This window comes from Mytilus edulis, chromosome 11 (genome assembly GCF_963676685.1).
Source record: "Mytilus edulis chromosome 11, xbMytEdul2.2, whole genome shotgun sequence".
In the NCBI taxonomy this organism is placed as follows: Eukaryota; Metazoa; Mollusca; class Bivalvia; order Mytilida; family Mytilidae; genus Mytilus; species Mytilus edulis.
Genome location: NC_092354.1, coordinates 30,185,327 through 30,208,429, shown reverse-complemented (window position 1 = coordinate 30,208,429; position 23,103 = coordinate 30,185,327).

Here is a 23,103-nt window from a genome sequence, read left to right as displayed (position 1 = left end):
ACAGAGAGTACCACGTTGGAAACTTGACAAGGCGGACTGGTCCTTGTTTGAGAATCTCTGTCGAGCGGAACTTCAGTCAAAGATGTTTGGGACTGTGCAAGATCCAATTTTAACTTTTAATACAGTTCTAACGTCAATTGCTGACAGAACTATTCCTAAGACCTCGGCAAATCCAAAACATCCCAGTAAACCATGGTTTGATGACGCTTGTGATCAAGCCATAGGTGACCGTAAAAAATCTGAAAGACGGTTCAATCAACAACCAACGACGGAAAACTTGAGTAATTTCCGTATTTTTCGCGCTAAGGCACGGCGGACTTGTAGGCAAGCCCGACGCACATACTGGAAAAAATTTGTCTCGGGGATTACATCTCGCACTCCGACGACAAAAGTTTGGAATATGGTAAATAAAATAAAAGGTAAAAATTCTAAAGCCACTGTAAAACATTTGATTTATTAACATCTGAAAAGGATATTGCCAACAAACTTGGTGAAACTTTTGCGAAGTCTTCTTCTTGTAACAACTACAGGGAAGACTTTAAAAAAGTTAAAAAACAAAAAGAAAAAAATAAATTAAACTTTAAATAAAAAAATGGTGAAAATTATAATAAACTATTTTCTCTTGAAGAACTTAAAACATCTCTGTCAAAAGCCCATGATACAGCTTGTGGGCCTGATAATATTCACTACCAACTCTTAAAACACTTGCCAGATTCCTCGCTAGAAGCTCTCTTGCAGCTGATGAATAACATCTGGGAATCTGGTGATTTACCATCAATCTGGAAGCTTGCAACCGTCGTGCCTATTCCAAAACCAAGTAAAGATCATACGGATCCTATTAATTATCGACCAATTGCTCTTACCTGTTGTGTCTGTAAAACACTCGAACGGATGGTAAATGATCGCCTTGTTTGGTTCCTGGAATCCAATGGGCTATTAGCCAATATCCAGTGTGGATTCCGACAGGGCCGCAGTACTCTTGATCATCTTGTTCGATTCGAATCATTTGTCCGTAATGGTTTTGCGAAAAATGAACATGTGGTGTCGGTCTTTTTCGACCTTGAGAAGGCCTATGATACTGCATGGAAATATGGTATTTTAAAAGATTTATTTGATATGGGGTTGAAAGGCAATATGCCTAATTTTATTTCTAATTTTCTCTCTAATAGACAATTTAATGTTAGAGTTAATTCGACCATGTCTGATCTGTATGATCAAGAGATGGGTGTCCCTCAGGGCAGTATTTTATCTGTTACATTATTTAGTCTTAAAATTAACAGCCTTGTTGAAGTTTTAAAAAGTAATATTGAAGGTGCATTGTACGTTGATGATTTTTTAATATGTTACAGAGGCAAAAATATGAATAACATAGAAAGACAATTACAACTATGTCTTGGAAGAATTGAAAAATGGGCCTCGGAAAATGGTTTTAAATTTTCCACGTCAAAAACGGTCGGGATGCATTTTTGTAACAAAAGAAAATTGCATCTTGATCCAGAACTAACTTTGTTCGGCAACCCAATTAAAATGGTTGATGAAACCAAATTTCTTGGTTTACTTTTCGATAAAAAGTTACCTTTCTACCCCATATCAAAATGTTAAAAGCGAGATGTTTAAAAGCTTTAGATATTTTAAAAGTTGTCGGAAGCACTGATTGGGGTGCAGATCGCAACATTTTACTCAATTTATATAGATCTCTTGTTAGATCTAAACTAGATTATGGCTCTATAGTGTATGGCTCTGCAAGGAAGTCATACATACAGATTCTCGATGCTGTGCATCACCAAGGTTTGCGTCTCTGTCTTGGCGCATTTAAAATCTCACCAGTTGAGAGTCTGTATGTAGAGGCTGATGAGCACTCACTCTCTGACAGACGTTTGAAGCTTGGACTTCAATATGCTGTCAAACTAAAAGCCCATTCAGATAATCCTGCCCACAGCTGTGTTTTTAATCCGATTTATGAAGATATTTTTGCAAAACATGAAAATAAAATTCCTCCGTTAGGTATATGTTTAAAACCACATTTAGCTTCTTTTGATTTAAAATCTGTTGCTCAAGTTAAAACTTGCAAATGTCCTCCATGGGAACTTCCCAAACCAAAAATGATATTTGATCTCCGTGAACACAATAAAAATAAAACAAATCCTCTTTTAATTCAGCAACACTATGCTGAAATTAAAGCCGATTATCTAGATTTTTCAACTGTCTATACTGATGGATCAAAAGATGGTGATAGAGTTGCATCTGCTGCTGTCTTCAGGGACAGAGCTGCAACCCTCCGTTTGCCATCTGATGCACCCATCTTTACTGCTGAAGCAGAAGCAATAATTTTGGCTTTGAAATTTATTGCTTCTTCAGATAAATCCAAATTTATTATATGTTCGGATTCACTTTCATGCTTACAAGCTATACGAAATACTAAAATTAAAAACCCACCAATCCTGAAAATTTTATATGTAATGAGGAATTTAAAAATTCTTCTGAAAGAAATAATATTTCTATGGGTTCCGAGTCATGTTGGAATCCTTGGAAACACAGCTGTAGACCTTGAGGCAAAGAATGCCCTTGGTGATCCTCTATCTAACTGTGATATACCATATACTGATTTTAAAGCTAATATTAGAGAATATGTTTTTAATATATTGAAAAATAAATGGAGTAAAAAAGATGATAATAAATTGCATGAAATTAAACCTAATTTAGGCAAACCTTTTAATAATATTATGTGCAGAAAAGATCAGTGTGTTATTACTAGATGTCGTATTGGTCATACTAGAATAACACACGAGTATCTTTTAAAAAATGAAGATGAACCACAATGTGTTCCTTGCAACTGCAAGTATACTATTAAACATGTTTAAATTAATTGTATTGACTTTGCTGATATTCGTAAGAAGCATTTCAATGTCAATAATATGTATGATTTATTTAATAATGTTCCATTTACAAATATTGTTGCTTTTTTAAAAGAAATTGGAATTTATCATAGAATATAAAAATGTTATTATATTTAAATCGATTTTAATTTTTATTACGTTATTTTACTGTTGATTTTTATTTGTATATACTCAATTTGCTTTAGTCAAGAATTTTAGTATATTGAAGTACTTTTTGTCTTATTTTAAAAATATGCTTTAAATTATAAAAATATTCGAATTAGCTCTCGCCGCGATATAGCCTTTTTGTGCTAATGCGGCGTAAAGCAACCAACAATCAATCAATCATTTTGTAAAGTCGCATTAAAGGCTAGGATGGTACAAGTTATGCAATAAAAATTCAAACTTGACTTGTGAATTGTGGTTATAAGCATTGCGTATCAGTTTCATGGCAGTCTAAAGTAAGAGAACAGAAACGAATTTTGAGATATATATGGAGGTACTTATAAGTAAGGGAAGAATGAACATTCTTACAGAAGAACAAGAATAAAAGTCAATACGGTGGGAGCATAACAGCAGTATGACCACATTAAAAAAAGGTTTTATATATACGCTAGATTCATAATTTTTTTGTTGTAAGCCATTCGTTTGATATATTATGGTTATCATTGACTCTGTGTTTGGATGACAAAGCAATTGAATTTCTATTTAAATAGGGCATGCTATGCACATGTTTGTCGGTAATCTATATAAATTTTGTGGTGAATTTAAGCCAAAGGGTACACATCATCATAATTTCAAGAACCTTATTCATTTCTACAGCACTTGTCTTCATACCCTGAGCTATGTTATTCAAGAAGTAGATGCTGACCTGGTTGCTTTTAATATGGATGCTATATGATACGAATTTGCGATAATACACCAGAGGTGGTCTGATGTAAATTATTGGAAGAAGACTGAAGAAGAATTGACTTGGTCAATGTTTTTCAGCTGTCAGTTTGATCCACTTGAGCATGCTGAACGAGTGAAGGCCCTTATATCCACATTGGAATGTATTTAAAACAAAGTTTTCAAATGATTTTTGGCATCAAAACCTTTGAAGTTTCGATCGATGTTTAGACAAATAACAATGCATTTTAAAACTTTTCTGTTTTATGAAAGCCGGTACCGTATTTAGCTGTACTCGTCCATTACTGAGACATGAGACATAAGACATATAATTATCGAGTATTTTATATTCTATCACCTGCGTCTTTTTTTATTAAAACTGTAATCTTTTCAGTCAAATGAAAAATTACTCAAAATTTTAAAAGAACCTTCCAAGAATCAGAATTCAAACACTAGTACTAAATTATCTCGGATCAGAATAAATGGCGATAATCTGTCACCATAAGTTTGAGGCCGATGGCTATGGAAAGTAGCAACAGCAAGCTATAGCAAACTTTCCAAAAATGTTGGCATTAAATATATAACATATAATTTTTTTCTTCCTTAATGTGTTTTAGTGAAATCATGATGTTCCAGATGGAGTGCTCTTTTTCCTAGTACTCAAGAATTACTTATAACACTAACTTTAACGTCAAACCATCATCTTAGATATGATCATTCAATTCTTGTCTTGACAACATTGACGAACATCTTTCATAAAAACGGTATCAACCCATCTACACTCTGTAATGAACAAGAACTTATTAAAATTCGTGCTGGACTTTTTGAACATGAGACTGACCGATTCACAATTTTTCCAAACCACCGCTACTATTTTGGGCGAATTATGTTTGACAATACTTTTGAAAAAGGCTACGTAAAACCAAACTTTAATACTATGTACTTTGTATGTATGCAATACATGTATATTGGTTAGGTATATCAAGGAATTATATATTTAAATATACAATTCCATGGGTATATAAATGATTCTTTTCGAAAGAAAAGTATAAAATACTTAATCTAATTATACCAATTGTCTTTTATAATATACTATGTATTTGTGTTTCGTTTGTCCTGTCTCGCTATGTATTATCTTAATATGTTTGTATAAATTGTCCTCTTGTACACAGGTATGTGTCTGAGGTTATGAATAAAATCTTGAATCTTAAAATTTTTGCAGGGGATAATGATTAATTTTGATTAAATGATACACAATAACTTGACTGTACATGTATTATTCATAATTACAAATATTTCAACTTAAATTGTCTATTCATACACACTCGATTTTCCTACGCCGCCTTTGCAAACTTCAGTGCATTTTGAATTAACTTCCTCCTCGCCATAATTTGACACTGCTTCCGGTTCCGGCATATCTTTAAGTTCCAGTTATGATACTCAGTTACAGTTATGTAACTTTCTGTAGCTGTGGAGGTCTATGTATCCGTTGTGAGTGATGTACTCTTGGCAGACGATATTTCGGAAATAACACGCTTTTTATGTTCATCATATAACTTTGCGATACGAGATTTGATTGTATTACGAGTTGGAACCATGTACTCTAGTGCGACAATGTCCCAGGCATAGATTACCTTAGCCGTATTTGGCACAACTTTTTGGAATTTTGGATCCTCAATGCTCTTCAACTTTGTACTTGTTTGGCTTTATAAATATTTTGATATGAGCGTCACTGATGAGTCTTATGTAGACGAAACGCGCGTCTGGCGTACTAAATTATAATCATGGTACGTTTGATAACTATCTTCAAAAAAAGCTCATTTCTGTAGGGGACAAATATCACTTCTATGATTAATAGCTATTTAAATACATTAAGGAAAATGTTTGATCTTTCAGAGAAGTAACATGTATGGTGTATCTAAACTGACACAAGAAGAGGCACTGAGAATTGCCTGCATTGACAATGACATGGCTAAGTCATTGCCATTTACTTTTCAGGTAAATTACTCATAACATTTTAAAATTTGCATAGCTGAGTGAAGCTTAAAAGGACAACAGAGGTCCTAGTCTGACACAGCTGTTGCACTAAAAAGGACACAATACCGGTCTGAATTTGTATTGTAATTAAAAACTAGACACAATAGGTTTCTGACACAGAATAATGGTAGTCAAAGAACTAAGAATTGGTTATATAATTTGATTTCATATATTTTTTGCTTTTTTGTGCAAAACACTATGGTTGTGACTTGACCCTCATAAGAAAACATCACAAAAAAAGATTTTTGCTGTCAAATAAAAATAACCGACTTGTGAATTAAAAATAAAACATAATGATTAAAAAACTTCACCCAAGTAAAGTTTGAAAGGAATCTTCACAAACATGTATGAAAGCTCTATCAAGGTATCAATCATACATCTTTGAAATTAAAAAGTCCCATCCCAGCTTTTAAGATAAAAATGAAGACACTATTCTGGTACCTTACAAATATCAAGGATTTTCATCTTATCCATCACCAGAAAAAAAAAACAATCCCATTGAAACCTTTATTGTAAACAACACATCTTCCAAGTTTGAAGGAAATATGACAAAAAATGAAGGCAATATCCTAGGTACCATTAGGAATTTTAAAAAAGATGGATAGAAAAAGGGATTGAACAGTAAAATATGTTTTTACAAAATTTGTCGACTGAGGTATATCAGCGTCACTGATGAGTCTTATGAAGACGAAACGCGCGTCTAGCGTACTAAATTATAATCCTTGTACCTTTGATAACTATGAATATAAATTAGGAGTACACTTTATGTTGTTTTGAGCATTGAAAGCATCAGTTGGTGATTCTATGAAGTTATCCAATCAAAATGAAGTTTGAATTATTGTTGTATTCAAATTTCCCTCGGTTTGAGTTTGTTACCCCAATTTTATTTTTTGTCCATGGATTGATGAGATTTGAACAGCGGTATACTACTGTTTATGCTTCTTGCAAATAAAGTATTCATTCATTCATTCAATACATTAACTTGGTAGCTTTATGCATGCTGAGAGACTGGTATTAAAGTGAGAGGGTTAGCGCTATATAACTAGGTTTAATCCACCACAAATGCATGTGATTTTTTGACCTCTTGATAGATATATGTCTATGGTTTCAAGAAAGGTATCACTCTTATTGATTGAAATTTTCCTTTGGACCAAGTTTTTGAGATCTTTGTGACATGTTCAACCCCCTATTTTGCAATATTTGATATCAAATAAATGCTGATTGTTGCCATGGTTACACAAAAAAAGAGATTATATTTCACCATTATTACTATTGAAAATCAAATCTATTTGATATTCTCTTTCCATAAAAAGGACAAAACAGTTTAACATAAAAAGGTACATCCCCCCCTTTAGATATTTGAACTTAATACTTTATTTTCTTTGAAAGGACGGTAAATACCTATTCTAAAATTAGCAAGTTGCCATACAGTTGAAAACAAGTTGCCATACAGAAAATTTGTCAACACGAGCAAGTTGCCATACCCTAGACTTTATTTTTTATGATCTATATTCTTTAAAATACATCTTTTTGACAACTATAATAATCTAAAAATAGTTCAATATCTCGAGAATGGGGCGACAGAGGACGATAGACCTTGAACTTTTCCGGTACTAAGTGGCAAGTTTTGGAGTATTACACAAATCTTGTATTAATTTTGTACTTATCGGCCTAACTATTTAAAGAATTATATATCAGAAAATCATTTTTTAAGCGGCACCCTCATCAAATGAGTAGAAATGCTTTAAATTGAATGAATTCTTAACTTGTTTTCTTTTTTTTTATTTCTCTCCGCTTCGTTAGTACCCAATTTCCGGTGGCAATGATACACAGTGTTCCCTAAATCGGTCATATTGACAAGACAATTCTGTAACATGTATTGACACTTGCAATAGAAGTTAAGTTGAACCAACCACATATTTAAACATTGCGGCATTTTTCAGTAAATTTTGCCTCTTTTTTGGATATTCAGTTGATTCATTTAAGGATAATTGTTCAACATATTACTGTAAATTTTAAAAAAAATGTGATAATTGAATATGATGTTACCTTTAATCGGTCATTTGATCAAGACAATTTTCTGACATTGACAAATGTGTTAGAATTAAAATTGAACCAACCATGGTTTTATTTCTTATAAAAATATTTTACAGTTAATTAAGCCACTTTTTGGATTTTTGTTTTTGGACACGGTATATTTGTGGCATAACCTCGTGGCCACAAGTTAAAAAAAATTATGTTGAGTATTAAATTTATATTAAGATCCATTTTGTTACATAGTGTGATCAATTTTATTGTTTAAGAACATCAGTTTTAGACCCTCTACAACGAAATTTGTTTTACATGCACACGTATAAAAATTGCGGTTTTTAACCAACGCAATCATAAGTTTGAACGTAGTTTTCAATTTAGAATAGTAAAGTACTTCTTTTCACCATTTTATTACTATGTAAGCCAGTGGCGGATCCAGAAATTTTCATAAGTTGGGGCCCACTGACTGACCTAAAAGGGGGACTGCTCTAGTCACGTTTGAGTGATTCCCTATATAAGCAACCAAATTTTTTCCCAAAAAAAGGGGGGGGGCGGGCCTCTTCCCCCCTAAATCCACATCTGCAAGCTAACAAATTGGAAACTGTACCTACGCCTTAGTATGTTTTAAGTTTGAATTTTTATTAAACTTAATTTCATATGATAAAGTCATGCTTTCAGATAACAAACTTAATTAGAAAACAATGAGACAGTGACTGAATTTAGAACGTCAAATAGAATAAGCATGTATGAAAGCGTATAAGACACGGATCAATAAAAAATTTGGATATTTGATCAAAAGGCTTTCTTTTCTGCGGTGGAAAAGAAGACTAACAGTTATAAAGAAAAAAATACGAAGTTCAAAATAGCACAATTGTTCGTCACATTACGAATATTTCCAACTTTGTCTAGTAGCATGTGGAGCAGGATCTGCTTACCCTTCCGGAGCACCTGAGATCACCCCTGGTTTTTGGTGGGATTCGTGTTGTTTATTCTTTAGTTTTTTATGTTGTGTCATGTGTACTATTGTTTTTCTGTTTGTCTTTTTCATATTTAGCCGTGGCGTTGTCAGTTTGTTTTTGATTTACGAGTTTGACTGTCCCTTTGGTATCTTTCGTCCCTCTTTCAGATGAGTTGTATAGATCATGAAATTTGTCATTATATTTGTATCCGAATATATAGCAGTCTCCTTCCTCTTCTCTTCTTTTTGCATCATCTCCGTTGATACGCTCCCCAACTACTCTAGTAAAAAATCTCCCTTTTTGAAATCAGAATTGGCTATAACTCCAAACCCTACAAAACATTTAACACAAAGTAATTATAACATGATAATTTAGATTAACAAGCTCAAAACGGGAGGTATGTTTCTTTTTCATATTTACTTTGAACATAATTCATCAAAATCCTAACATGCAAGAGAATATATAATATTTACTGGAGACTGTCTTAAGTTTCATCAAATCAACTAAGCAGTTGATGAGTTGTTTAATTTAGCTTTTAAGATTTGTAATATATTAAAACAAAGTTGCTTTGAGTAATAAAAATATGCACAATACACTCATACCAATATATTTAGAGATGAAAGTTTTTTTTAAGTCCCTCTTGGTCGAGTCCTGTCTCACACCAAAATTCAGCCCAGCCTAATGGTGAACGTCTTTTCTTGAAAAATAAAATCCTGTCCGTTAACGGCTGAGTTACAAGAAATTCCAAATACTGTAAAGTGTATTAACTACCAATAATGATTAATTTTATTCTTATTTAGACCGTGAAAATCCATTTAAATAGTTATTGTTATAACTTGCAATCTAATCTAATCCAATATTTAACATGGTCATAAAAGTGCGAGGGTTGGCATGCCACAAAACCAGGTTCAACCCCCCATTTTTATCTTTAAAAATGTCCTGTACCAAGTCAAAAATGACCATAGTTTTATCAAAGTTCGTTTCTGTGTGTGTAACATTTTAACATTGTGTTTCCGTTGTGTCGTTTGTTTTCTCTTGTATTTGAGTGTGAATTCTCATTACTATAAGATGTGTGACGGTACTTTATTATCTCAAATTAATGTATTTGGTTTTGATGTTATAATTGTTATTCTCGTAAGATTTTGTCTGGTGCTTAGTCCGTTTCTGGGTGTATTACATTTTAATGTTGCGTCGTTGTTCTCCTCTTATATTAAATGCGATTCCCTCAGTTTTAGTTTGTTACCCTAATTTTGTTATTTGTCCATATATTTACGAGTTTGGAACAGCGGTAAACTATTGTTGCCTTTATTTAGCCCTTAATAAAGTGGTGGCAAAATATATCACTAACCTGTACTCTCTGAATATACCATTTACTTGCTCCTCTGCCAATATTGCTTGAGATGCTGTTGTTATGTGGTTTCCACCCAGGAAAAACATATTAATATCTAACACATCTTTCTGGAAGACATCAGAACTACTGACCTAATATTGGAGTAAATAAAATAATAATCATAGTAAAACTATAATTGTTTTTTACATTTTTTAATATTATGAAATAAGCTTTTAATTCACATGTCTCGCAGTAACTCAGAAACTTTATGATTACTGAAAAAGACTTCTCACACAAGACGAACTGCGTATCATGCGCTCGTTTCGCAGCTGTTTATTATTTTTTTTAAATTTCGAATAAATTTATTTTTATCATCAATGTTGCGTCTACTGTTACAGCTTTCTGTTTACATAGCTGGAAAATGTCAATTTGTAAATTAACAGGATAGAGCTTTATCTGTGATACAGTTAAGTTATCCTCAATTTCTTATTGTCGACATAATATGTAAATACCTGTTCAAGATCAATCAATACCGGCAGAACTGTCACATGTCCTCCTGGAGCCAGTTTGATGTTCTGTTTAAGATCCTCTACCCAGGATCTATTAATTTCTCTGCATCTATAACAAAATAAAAAAAAATATTATAAAAGAAAGATTGAACACAACATTTATTTATCATTAAATCATGATTACATTGACTGTAAAGTGTATATTTCGTAGCCCAACTGTCGTATTTAGAGGCAAGATGTTAGTTACCAATATCCTTGGAGATAGAGGTACTCTTGTAGGTGTGACAGCATCTGGTTGGTATTTTCAATCTCATCATCGTCAGATTCCTCATTTGCTGAAAATATAAATAAGTTGTAAAAAAAATTACAAATGTTATAAGTGTAACACGTGTGAAGCAGGAGAGTTCAAAACCATGAATTTTATTTGTGTTACTTTTGCTTAATCTAATTTTGATAAAGTGTTTTGTAGATGTATGTTTTATAAGTACAAATAAATGTATGTTGTCTCAATTTGATGTTGCAAATCAAAATTATCATGATTTTTCCTAAGTTTTCAATAGTTATAATCAATTGTTTTTCACTGAAATAAGAAACAACCTGCAATTGGTTTTTTTTTCAAATTTTTTTCAATGTCATTTTTTTTTCAGTTTGATTTTCGAATGCCATCTTCCAAAGTAAATGATGTTTACTTCTAATAACAGACTTAAACTGTTTTGACATTGGGTACGGTTTGACTGAGGTAAGAGTCCATTTTCAATATAATGGGGCAACTATATGCATATTTGGAGAATGGAATGCTTGTGCATGTCCAAATGTGAGGTGTCATCACTTTTTCAAAGTTCCTTGTTCCAAATTATTTTTTTGTGTATTTTGTGTATTTTTCAAACGTTTTGACCATATCATTAAATCATGGTTAAATTGACATTATGACCAGTTATAATTTGTGTATATATATGGAAATGGTTGAAATGTGTGAATGACCTTGTAGCGGCATAAGCCTACTCTTTTTCGAAATCTACAAGGGTGTCTTTAACGTGCAAGAGATATGGCTCTCTCTTAACACGGGTCAGCCATTTATCGTCCAATTCCGACGGACTATCATCGATTCCTCAAGACCATACTCGCAAATGGTGTCAAGGGAGAGCCGAAAATTGAGTTCCTGAAATTTTCATCCCAAACGGGAAGCGAACCAGGAACCTTTGTGTTAGTAGTCCGATGCACTAACCACTACTCGTCTAGACTTCCTTAGTCTATGCTGATAGGGATAATTCTATGCATGGGAGGAGATTGTTGTGATGAAGGAATTTCGTCATCCATTATGTCCAAATATAATCTTGTGTTATTCAAATTTTTGCCTTCAAACTGTATTGCGTTTAAAAGGAGAAAGAGGTTTTCTGGTATATTTTGCTGTAATTTAGGTTTAAATCAATTACATCGAAAATACTCATAAGCTTTTCATTTCACAATAAAAAAATAGATATTTTTTTGTAAAACTTACTTGCCATTGAACTCATTAGATGGACTCAATCTTGAGCTTCCTGCTCTCATTGAGTGTGACATGATACCGAATAATCAAAATGAGATACCTACCTGTGACGTAGCTGCGAATTACCAACACCTTGCATCCATTGCTCAATTCATACTTCCTCTTGATGCTGAGGCGAAAATATTACTTATTGGTAGAGATTGTCAAGCCATATCATGTCCACTATTGTTACTTTTGGTTTTAGGATGAAAAACATATTTGCAGTGGAACTTTTACCATAATAATCAATCAATCTATTAATTTCATCAAAATATGAAGTTACTTTTCAGGTAGACAAAGTTCAATTACACAAATATCTGCAGTTGGTGAGTAACAGAAATTTAACAGATACGCAACTCCTACTCAAGAAATTTCAGAGGATGCATGTAGAGTGACAGAATTAAAGTTTAATACAGCAACACATGAGCTCCTTTACAATGATAAACCAGTTTCTCATAAACACCCACAGCTATTTCTTCTAGATTTCATACAGTTTTTAATGTCACTTTGTGCCAGTGACAAACACATTGTGATTGCTGCTCATAACAATAGGCGCTTCGACAGTATCATACTGTTTAATCAGTTAAAATTTTATAAATTCTGGAATCACTTTTTGAGATATATTGTTGGATTCTGAGAAACTTCACCATTTTTAAAATGTTATATCCAGAATTTGAAAATTACAAGCAAGAGTATATTGCTCAGAAACTGTTGAAGCTTACTCAGCTCACAACGCTTTAGATGATTGTAGAATGCTTTTGTCTCCTGTAAAGAAAATTGATGTTCTCCTATCTGACTATTTTACAGCAGTCACAAAGTTACATTTCGTGGTGTGCAACGGAATAAAGAGTCATTAGAACACTTGTTAAGAAATAAGGTCCTCTCTAGAACTATTTTCAAGAATCTTGAAGATTCAACATTGACTTACATTCATCTGGAAACTTCTTATCGTAGAGATGGATTCGATGGTCTGTTTTATTTGTTGAGTGAAAAGACCGGCAGTGGAAAGGCCAGAAGTAGTTACAATCGTCGAGTGATCCAAAAGATAGCTTACTTTTTTTTCTAATGAAGAATGGTGTTATTACTGTACAAACATGGAACATGTATTGATAAATAGGGCTGCATTTAATATTTACCATTATTAGGTAGTTTCTTAGATATGAAGTGCCTGATTAGGTTATCAGAATTTTTATTTACCAGTGCAGTAACCTCTGATGTATATTAAACGCTGTTATATTGATCTCGCTTCCACGAAATGTTTTGAAGTAATCATTCTAAGATCTAAGAATAGGTGGTGTGCGTCTTCTTTAAAATTTAGTATATCAACTGTTGTGCAAATGAAAGCATGATGTGGCATATATATATAAGAGAAGTTATCTCTACAATAATAACACCATAACTTTAAAAATATAAGCATAGGGACATTGTGAAACTTACATGAATTCTGATAGATTGTAAAATGGGTAAACTTTAATATAAATTGCCAAAGCCCATATAAATTGCAATTTGGCAAAACAAAAACAAGATGATGAAATTTCAAAAGAATGATATGGTTATTAAGAGTTATATTCCATTTATCTTAAAAAGTACATGTAACAATACAACTAGGTATAAACAAAAGATTTTTCTTAAAATTTTCTTTTTGTCTTTTTCTTGCATAAGAAAACCTTTTAACAAATTAAAGCAGCAGTTATAGAAGGAGAAACATATCAACCATGATTCTAATAAAATGTGTCGATAAGAGACATTGAAAAGATGCAAACAAAATATTCTTTGGAAGGCATAGACAATTGTGTTGTGTTTGATTTAGAAACAACTGAGTTATCAAGAACCTCTGATATAACACAAATATCAGCATATGATGGGTCAAACATGCTAAATCTGTATGTGTCTCCACGACAATCTATTTCACCAAAGGCCAGTGATGTTACCGGTATTACTTTCTCTTTTGAAAGAAACCACATATATTGCCATGGTGTTCCAGTTGAAAGTGTTTGTATAAGAGCAGCCTTACTTCAACTAAATGAAATGATACAAAAAATTTTCGTCCTGTGCTTGTTGATCATAACATCCATTGATATGATGTTCCTGCATTAAGAAATTTTTTCGGTGTGTAGATGAGTGTCATCTAGCCGCCTCCTCCACGGTTGAAACTTGTCTGCTTGATATAATGAGTCTTAGAGTGTGTTTTGTAGCTTCTACTTTTATGACGACTCCGACGGTACACTACCCCTGATGTAGAACTAGATGAATCAGAATCACTATTCGAGCAGCTCGTAAGACTAGGGTCGATTACTTCTGGTTATAATGTTCGGCTGAGAAGTAGTAATTCTTCACTACGAGACTGATTATCGTCTAAAATTCTCTTGGGTTTGATATTCATTTTCTTCAATGCATGGGGGCATTGATCTTATCAACGTGCTGTCAACCTGCTGTATCCATTGCAATCTCAGAGTCATAAAAGAACGGTTGATTTAAAGTAGGTTTCATATAGATTTCACCCCCCTGGACAGGTGCATGTGTGGAACCGTGTTGGTCTATCCACCTCTGTGTATCGGTCTTAAATTCTTGGAAATGAGCAATTTCCCGTCTAATAGTACCAGGGGTGAAGGGTGTTGACTCGAAATTTGCTGCCCCTCCCACGTGTGATTTTACATGTGTAGCTGTCTCATAGTCTTGTGACTCGTGTGGCTGACTTTGATAACTGACATCAACATTGTCCATGTCATTGAATTCACAAGGGGAAAAATCAATCATATCTGACACAAGGGACATTTTTTTTTTCATATATGGTATTTGGGCCAATATTTCTGGTTTAATTGATATGACAGGTACATGTAGGAGAACAGACTCCAGAGTTCATTTTAATTTTAAAACCACTCATTGTGCTGAATTATAACCTATATTCAGTGATACTTTTACTATAACTAAATAACAAAACAATAATAAAATAATAAACAAGTCTTTAATGATTTAAAGTCCGTTTACAAAAAAACAAAGATGTGTATTGCATATGTAAACAAATCACTGAATTCACTTCCGGTATTTATCTCAAGTATCGTTGTTACCTGTTAACACGAAATCACGCGAGACTCAATCTGAAAAAAATATCAATGACTTGAACTAAGTTTGAAAACTTTCACAGACAGTGAAAAACTTATCTTACAGCGCTTTTCTCAATAAGGTATCGCTTCTAAAGCTTTTCGTTTACGCCTAATCCAGCTTGCAAAGTCTCAGAATAGGAAAGTTAATTCTGCCAATAACGCTTGATTGCACCTGGTCAAAACCTTCTGACCAAAATGGCTAACTAGGTCACACCATGTGCGTTCGAACCACCTGCACTACAAATAATGTAGTGTTCTTCTTATGGAAAGACTATTTCCCTTGAAAGGACCAGACCTGGACTTAATATATTAGAAGAACTTAGGCTTAAGTACTTTAATTACCTAATACTAATAATGATGTGTCTTCGTGGTAAACGTCTAACCTCGTTGACCATTTGATGAAGAGGGCGCTGCAGGCGTGCGCACGCTCTGACATCCGCTGTATCCAACCAGAGTTCCGTTGGTGTCCATCGTCTACTCTTGGCAGGGAGAATGGTATCAGTTGTCTACTCCTAACAGGGAGAATGGTATCAGTTGTCTACTCCTAACAGGGAGACCCCGGGGTTATGGTAAAGATACAATACCACTAATAGTTAACATTCTAACAATTTTGGTAGGATAAGATTGTTTTCAAAACTTCATAGTAAAAGTGGTACAGTTTAAGCTGTAAAAGGAGCGAGTCCCTATGGAAAATTGCACTGTCAATATTAAAAAAAATGCAACCCATATAGGGTGAACAAATAGCAGAACATTCAGAATTTAACCAAATTTGCTTTATCTCACAGATTTTAAAGAAATTAACTCAAATATGAAGTTTTATAATAATTTAATGAAGATTGATAGAATCCTGGGCCGTAGATACGATGAGTCAGCATAAATTCGCAGTTTAGTCCTGAATACAATTAATTCATAATATATGTAAGATAAAGTTATAGCGAATTAAAATAAAATTTTGTAACAAGTACAATTTTCATGATATTTCACCTGTGTCATCAGGTATGTCAGCGGATACTGACTGGACATTATTACAACTTCCGACATTTTGACAAAAAACACAAATCAGTGCAAGGGAGACATGCTTCCTGACATGCTTTTTTCCTTACACGAACAAATTAGATCTTTAAAAAAGTCTGATGCTATTTGTTCCTTAAAGAAAACTAGCTCTTACTTGTTATTTGTGCAGTTTTCTAACCAAAAGCACACGGAGAGCCATTATTTGGAATGACATACACGTATTCACTAAGAAAATGCAAACATTTTTTTTGTTTGTTTTCGGCATTCGCTACACTAGTTAAAAAACCTCCGAACATCTTCAAACATGACACAGAAACCATGTACAGTTACATTTCAAGCAAAGACTTCAATCCAAACTCATAATACAACTGTACTGCAAGACCAAGACTAAATGACTACATTTTCTCCGAATTTCATGTGAAATATCCATTGATACTGTAGAAAATGTTTCAAAAGACTTTTGTCAAGAACGCAAGTAACAAAACTTATCAAACAAGGTGGCAATATTGCCAACGGTATTTCGTCACTTGCAGGATAATAATCTCCAGAGATAAATACATTTTCCATTGTTTGTCTAAGTATTGATGCGGCTGCATAAAGTACATGTATCTTAGTTTGTTCATTGGTTTTGGTGGAGCTAAATGTACGTAAGTCGGCTTTTATCTCAAGCATTTCTAATTCTGCTTTGATGTTATCCGCTACCTTGACCTTGTTGAGCAAAACATATGAAGGTATCCCTGAAGTGCTTCTCGAGGTTAGCCTAAAGCTTAGAGGAATTACAGTTGGTTTTACTTAATTTATCAGGTAAACAAGACTGGTACAAAAGTGATGACAATAGAAGACTTTTTGCCACGAATAAAGGCTCTGTCTATAATATCAACCACTCTTTCAAAAGCCAAATCATACGCAGATTTATCAGTGGATTTTGGTCTATATGACAAGTATGTGGTCAGGCATACTGCGTGATACACTGCATTTTTATTAAATTCTCTTGTTCCATTAGATTCATCATTTCATTGTCGGATGCTCTACCAGCAGCATCTTTATTATTGACTAACCGTTCATCAGATGATGAACCTTTATTAATATATAGCATAAATGCATGTCATGTTTTTTTTCAAATATTTGGAGCATTGCAAGGCACAACTGTAGATTAACAACGCTTAAAACAATTAACAAAGGCATCCACACCATTGCCAAAGCAGTTCAAGACCTAGAAAAGAAAAGGAAAATGATGCTATTGAAAGAAATCTTTTATAAACATACTTATAACAGTGAAGACAATGCCAGGGTTTTATATCCTATTTATTTCGACAAGATAGAGGAATTTGGCATTTTTGGAAGAATCCCGTTAACCCACTATTAAAAAAGTGGCCTGTTACAAAGTTGGTATGCAAGCATGCACCACAGGTTCTATAATTTCATAAACAAGATTATCAGGATTTCAGTTTAAAAGCAGTTGTGCACATACATAATATTGATAATATATTACTATGTGATTGTAGGTATCCTAGAAAATTTATTACTGAAGAGAAATATACCAACCAGAATAGTGGAAGTCAATGGAATGATGATATTTTAGCACCTTGTGCCACATTTGATGAAACCATATTCTATGTTGGTGACACTGTCAAATTTTCATGGGGAGAAGACATGATCATTGGAAAAATTATGACTGTTTTTCAAAAGGTAATCTTAGATTTCATTTATATTTATTGTATAATTGGATTCACAATAAATGGTAATCAAAGACTCACTTAGGTGAATAATGAAGAAACACAAGTGTGATCCCGATTTAAAACTGTCACCAATTTTCACTATAAACATAAAAACTTTTCAGTCACAAGCCTGAACCTCATTAATTTTAAAACTTTGTAAAAATTCTATTGGCCTGTAGAATAAAGTCTTGCAGTCTTACCAGTTAATTAAAACAAGTGAGGGACACAATACACCATGACCAGGATCTACAACGTACGTCACAAGTCACGTGATATTTGTCCAGCCGCCAGTTCTGGAATTTCGAAGCGAACAAAGGTAAGAAATCTATGATTAATTTGCCCTGAAAGCATGTATAGGTAAGACTATATAGACAAGCACATAACAGGGGTCAATACTGACATGGTTTAGTATAACCGTTTCGTGTAAAACGTCACAACTTTACAAACACTCTCAAAAACCGTGAGCGTATAATATACCGTCTGCAAAGTGTAAACACAACATTGACATTTGTAGAACGTTCTTTCTTTTCTTCCGTTATAGAAAGATAAATGATAACATAGAGTAACACGAGGCGAGACAATATACACCAACTTCCAGAATAATGATTTACGATAATATTCCATGGCATTTATTATATTATAACTTGTTGAAAAGCGAACGTGAAAAATCGCCGGCCTCCGGTCCCTCTCTATCTGTATCTTTGTTTGTGTAATACTAATAATAGTCCAGTACACAAAACACAGCATAGAAAACTATAGACCAAGCAACAAGCCTCTCCTCATTTATTACCGGGCCCTCTCTCTCTCTGTCCACCTTTTCATTTTTTTTTATTTTATTTACCAAATTTATGCTTACGGTCACATAGAAAAAATAAATATGCTAACGGCCACATTAAAATATGGTAACGGACACACACATTGCAAGTAGTAATCTATTTTCTATATATTGAGATTACTTTAATTAAAAATTATATAGCACTTCTTTTTGTAAATTCATTGAGTTGTTAAAGCGTTAACCTTCAAAACCGAGTAAGTCAACATCTCCTGAATCAGTGGTCTAGCCTTGTTTGATTTTTTGCCATCAAACGAAATGCACAAACTCTGGTCATTTAATAATAGGGATACACTCTGCATTACATCGACGAGAACAAGTTAACAATAACTGTAATAGGAAGCCATATAGGATGATGGACGAAGAAGTGTGGACTGCCACTTGAAAATGAGGGTTCTTAACGTACAAATAGCGTGGCACTCTCTTTGCACGATGCATCGCATTGATTATTTGAAGTAGATTTAGTTTTTGTGATTTAAGATATAAGCAAGCAAGGATTAGGACAATGCTGAGTTGTAGCTCCGAGTACCGGAAATTAAGAAAAAAAAATTGTTAAGTTGTCCAAGGCAAATAGTTCAGTGGTTTATTTTTTATATGTCATGTTTAAGGGAAAGGATAAAATTTAATAAGAGACCCAGTAGCCAGGGGTGGATTTTAAAAATAACCCATTCGTTGTTTAACTTAGAAGTTTGAATTTTATAGATAAGGGGCGTCTTCATTTGTCAGGCCTTTGTCGGAACTTATTGTACCTCTTTTTTTTAAGAATGATTTAAAGAGCATTGAGGATACAAAATTCCAAAAGTTGTGCCAAATGTGGCTAAGGGTAATCTTTGCCTGGAATAAGAAAATCCTTACTTTTTCCAAAAATTCAAAAGTTTTGTAAGCATGAAATTTATAAAAATGACCACATTATTGATACTCGTGTCAAGTTCCAGGGATTCAGCACAAAATTGCTCGTCATAGGACTGGACCTTGGGTATGAACTGCAAAGCGTATTGACATCAAGTTTAAAGTGAAGTATGCTAAGAATTCTCCAGAAGTAATTACTCATGGTGATATTTTAAAACCATATTTGGGATCTAAAAAATGGTTTGTTGTAATCAACAAAAAACGCCCGTCCTGATGTGCCCGAGTTACACCCTCTGGAATTCACGGATTATGCCAAATTAACAGCCGATGTCGATGATGAAAATAGATCTGTTAGCGAAAATCTACCAAGAATTATAGGAGAAAAAGAAATATGTCCGACTAAAATAATACCGGTTTCGGCAAATGATGGCAAAAATCATTTTGATACATGCCCGACTAATTTGGGAATCCCGGAATCAGGTACCGGACCAGCCCGACCAAGTGCGCGATTTAGAAATCACATGACCATTTCCGCATCAACAAATACGAGAACCAGAACTATTAACAAACCTAAGAGGTTTTTGGATATTTATTCTTCATACAAAATGCCAGAAGTGATTATATAATTATTGTGACTCAAAGTAGGAGGAACTTGAAAAGACACAAAAATGCTGTACATAACAACAATGTGAGGTATGTTGGTTGTAACGAGCCAAACTGTGACCGCATGTATTTCCGAAGGGAGTATTTACTAATTCATCTTCAGAGTACTCACAAGAAACTATGTTGTGTTTTGTGCTGTACTTTTATTTCTTTATTTGAAAAACAGTAATAATTTCCAGATTTACAGTAATAAACATGTTGTAATTATGGTTCATTTAAAATTTGTACACACGCCGTTTTTTTAAGATAAAAACTTCTTTAGCTGATTTCAAATTTTCTTGTGCTAGTTGTATTCTCTTGGTTTCTTCACGTAACCTTTCGTTGTCCAAAATTTAAACTTCAATGCTCACAATCCATTATGGGGTAGCAACACTCATAATGCCACAGGTAAGATCATTGAGGACTTTGTCTTTCAAGAAGGATAATGCATTTTTAATGATGGATCTAATACGTATCTTTATCCTAGAAACGGGTTTTATTCTTCTATTGATATCACTATTGGCGATCCCTCTCTGCTTCTGGATTATCCATGGCGTGTTTATGATGATTTATGTGGCAGTGATCACTTTCCAATAGTACTTGAACATCTTTTTACTTCTGCCCAACAGAGAGTATCACGTTGGAAACTTGACAAGGCGGACTGGTCCTTGTTTGAGAATCTCTGTCAAGCGGTCAAAGATGTTTGAGACTCTGCAAGATCCAATTTTAACTTTTAATACAGTTTTAACGTCAATTGCTGACAGAATTATAGTTTGATGACGCTTGTGATCAAGCCATAGGTGACCGTAAACAATCTAAAAGACGGTTCAATCAACAACCAAGGACGAAAAACTTGAGAAATTTCCGCATTTTTCGCGCTAAGGCACGGCGGACTTGTAGGCAAGCACGACGAACATTCCGGAAAAAATTATTCTCGTGGATTACATCTCGCACTCCGATGACAAAAGTTTGGAATATGGTAAATAAAATAAAAGGTAAAAATTCTAAAGCCACTGTAAAACATTTGAAAGACGGCAATGATTTATTAACATCTGAAAAGAATATTGACAACAAGCTAGGTGAAACTTTTGCGAAATCTTCTTGTTACAACTACAGGGAAGACTTTAAAAAAGTTAAAAATCAAAAAGAAAAAATTAAATTAAACTTTAAATAAACTATTTCTCTTGAAGAACTTAAAACATATCTGTCAAAAGCCCATGATACAGCTTGTGGGCCTGATAATATTCACTACCAACTTTTAAAACACTTACCAGATTCCTCAATAGAAGCTCTCTTGAAGCTCATGAATAACATCTGGGATCTGGTGATTTACCATCAATCTGGAAGCTTGCAACCGTCGTGCCTTTTCCAAAACCAGGTAAAGATCATACGGATCCTAATAATTATCGACCAATTGCTCTTTCCAGTTGTGTCTGTAAAACACTCGAACGGATGGTCAATGATCGCCTTGTTTGGTTCCTGGAATCCAATGGGCTATTAGCCAATTTCGACAGGGCCGCAGTGCTCTTGATCATCTCGTTCGATTCGAATCATTTGTCCGTAATGGTTTTGCGAAAAATGAACATGTGGTGTCGGTCTTTTTCTACTTTCAGAAGGCCTATGATACTGCAAGGAAATATGGTATTCTAAAAGATCTATTTGATAAGTGGTTGAAAGGCAATACGCCCAATTTTATTTCTAATTTTCTCTCTAACAGACAATTTAATGTTGGAGTTAATTCGACCATGTCTGATCTGTATGATCAAGAGATGGGTGTCCCTCAGGTCAGTATTTTATCTTACATTATTTAGTTTTAAAATCAACAGCCTTGTTAAAGTTTTAAAAAGTAATATTGAAGGTTCATTGTACGTTGATTATTTTTTAATATGTTACAGAGGCAAAAATATAAGTAACATTTTAAGACAATTACAATTATGTCTTGGAAGAATCGGAAAATGGTATTGAATTTTCCACGTCAAAAACGGTCGGGATGCATTTTTGTAACAAAAGGAAATTGCATCTTGATCCACAACTCACTATGTACGGCGACCCAATTAAAATGGTTTAATTTTCGATTAAAAGTTAACCTTTCTACCCCATATCAAATGTTAAAATCGAGATGTTTAAAAGCTTTAGATATTTTAAAGTTGTCGGCAGCACAGACTGGGGTGCTGATCGCAACATTTTACTCAATTTATTTAGATCTCTAGTTAGATCTGAACTAGAATATGGCTCTGCAAGGAGGTCTTACATACAGATTCGCGGAGGGGGTCACAGCTGATAAAGAAAAAAAGGTTGTGAAATAAAAAGAAGTTAACATTAAAACACGTCCAGCATCATCACAGGATAGAATTGTTGCATTTTAAAAGAAAATGGTTATCAAAGGTACCATGATTATAATATATTACGCCAGACGCCCAATTCGTCTACACAAGACTCATCAGTGACGCTCATATCGAAACATTATTGAAAAGCCAAACAAAGTTGAAGAGCATTGAGGATCAATACGAGTTCAAGGAAATGTTACTAGAACAGAGAAAGAAAATTGAAAAAAATTGACAAACATCTATGAAAGAAATCAAATAACTGAACAGGTTGCGTACAATTAATGACACACTTAGAGCTTATTTCGTAATGCTTGTTGAGTAAGACTTTGGACTTATAGAGCCTTTGATACAATCGCTGTAAGTCCTGCTTTAATGACAGTTGTTAATTAATTGGAAAAAGCTAACTAGTATTGGAGTTGATCCACAAAGTGGCACTGAGTGACGCAGCATCGTACATAATAA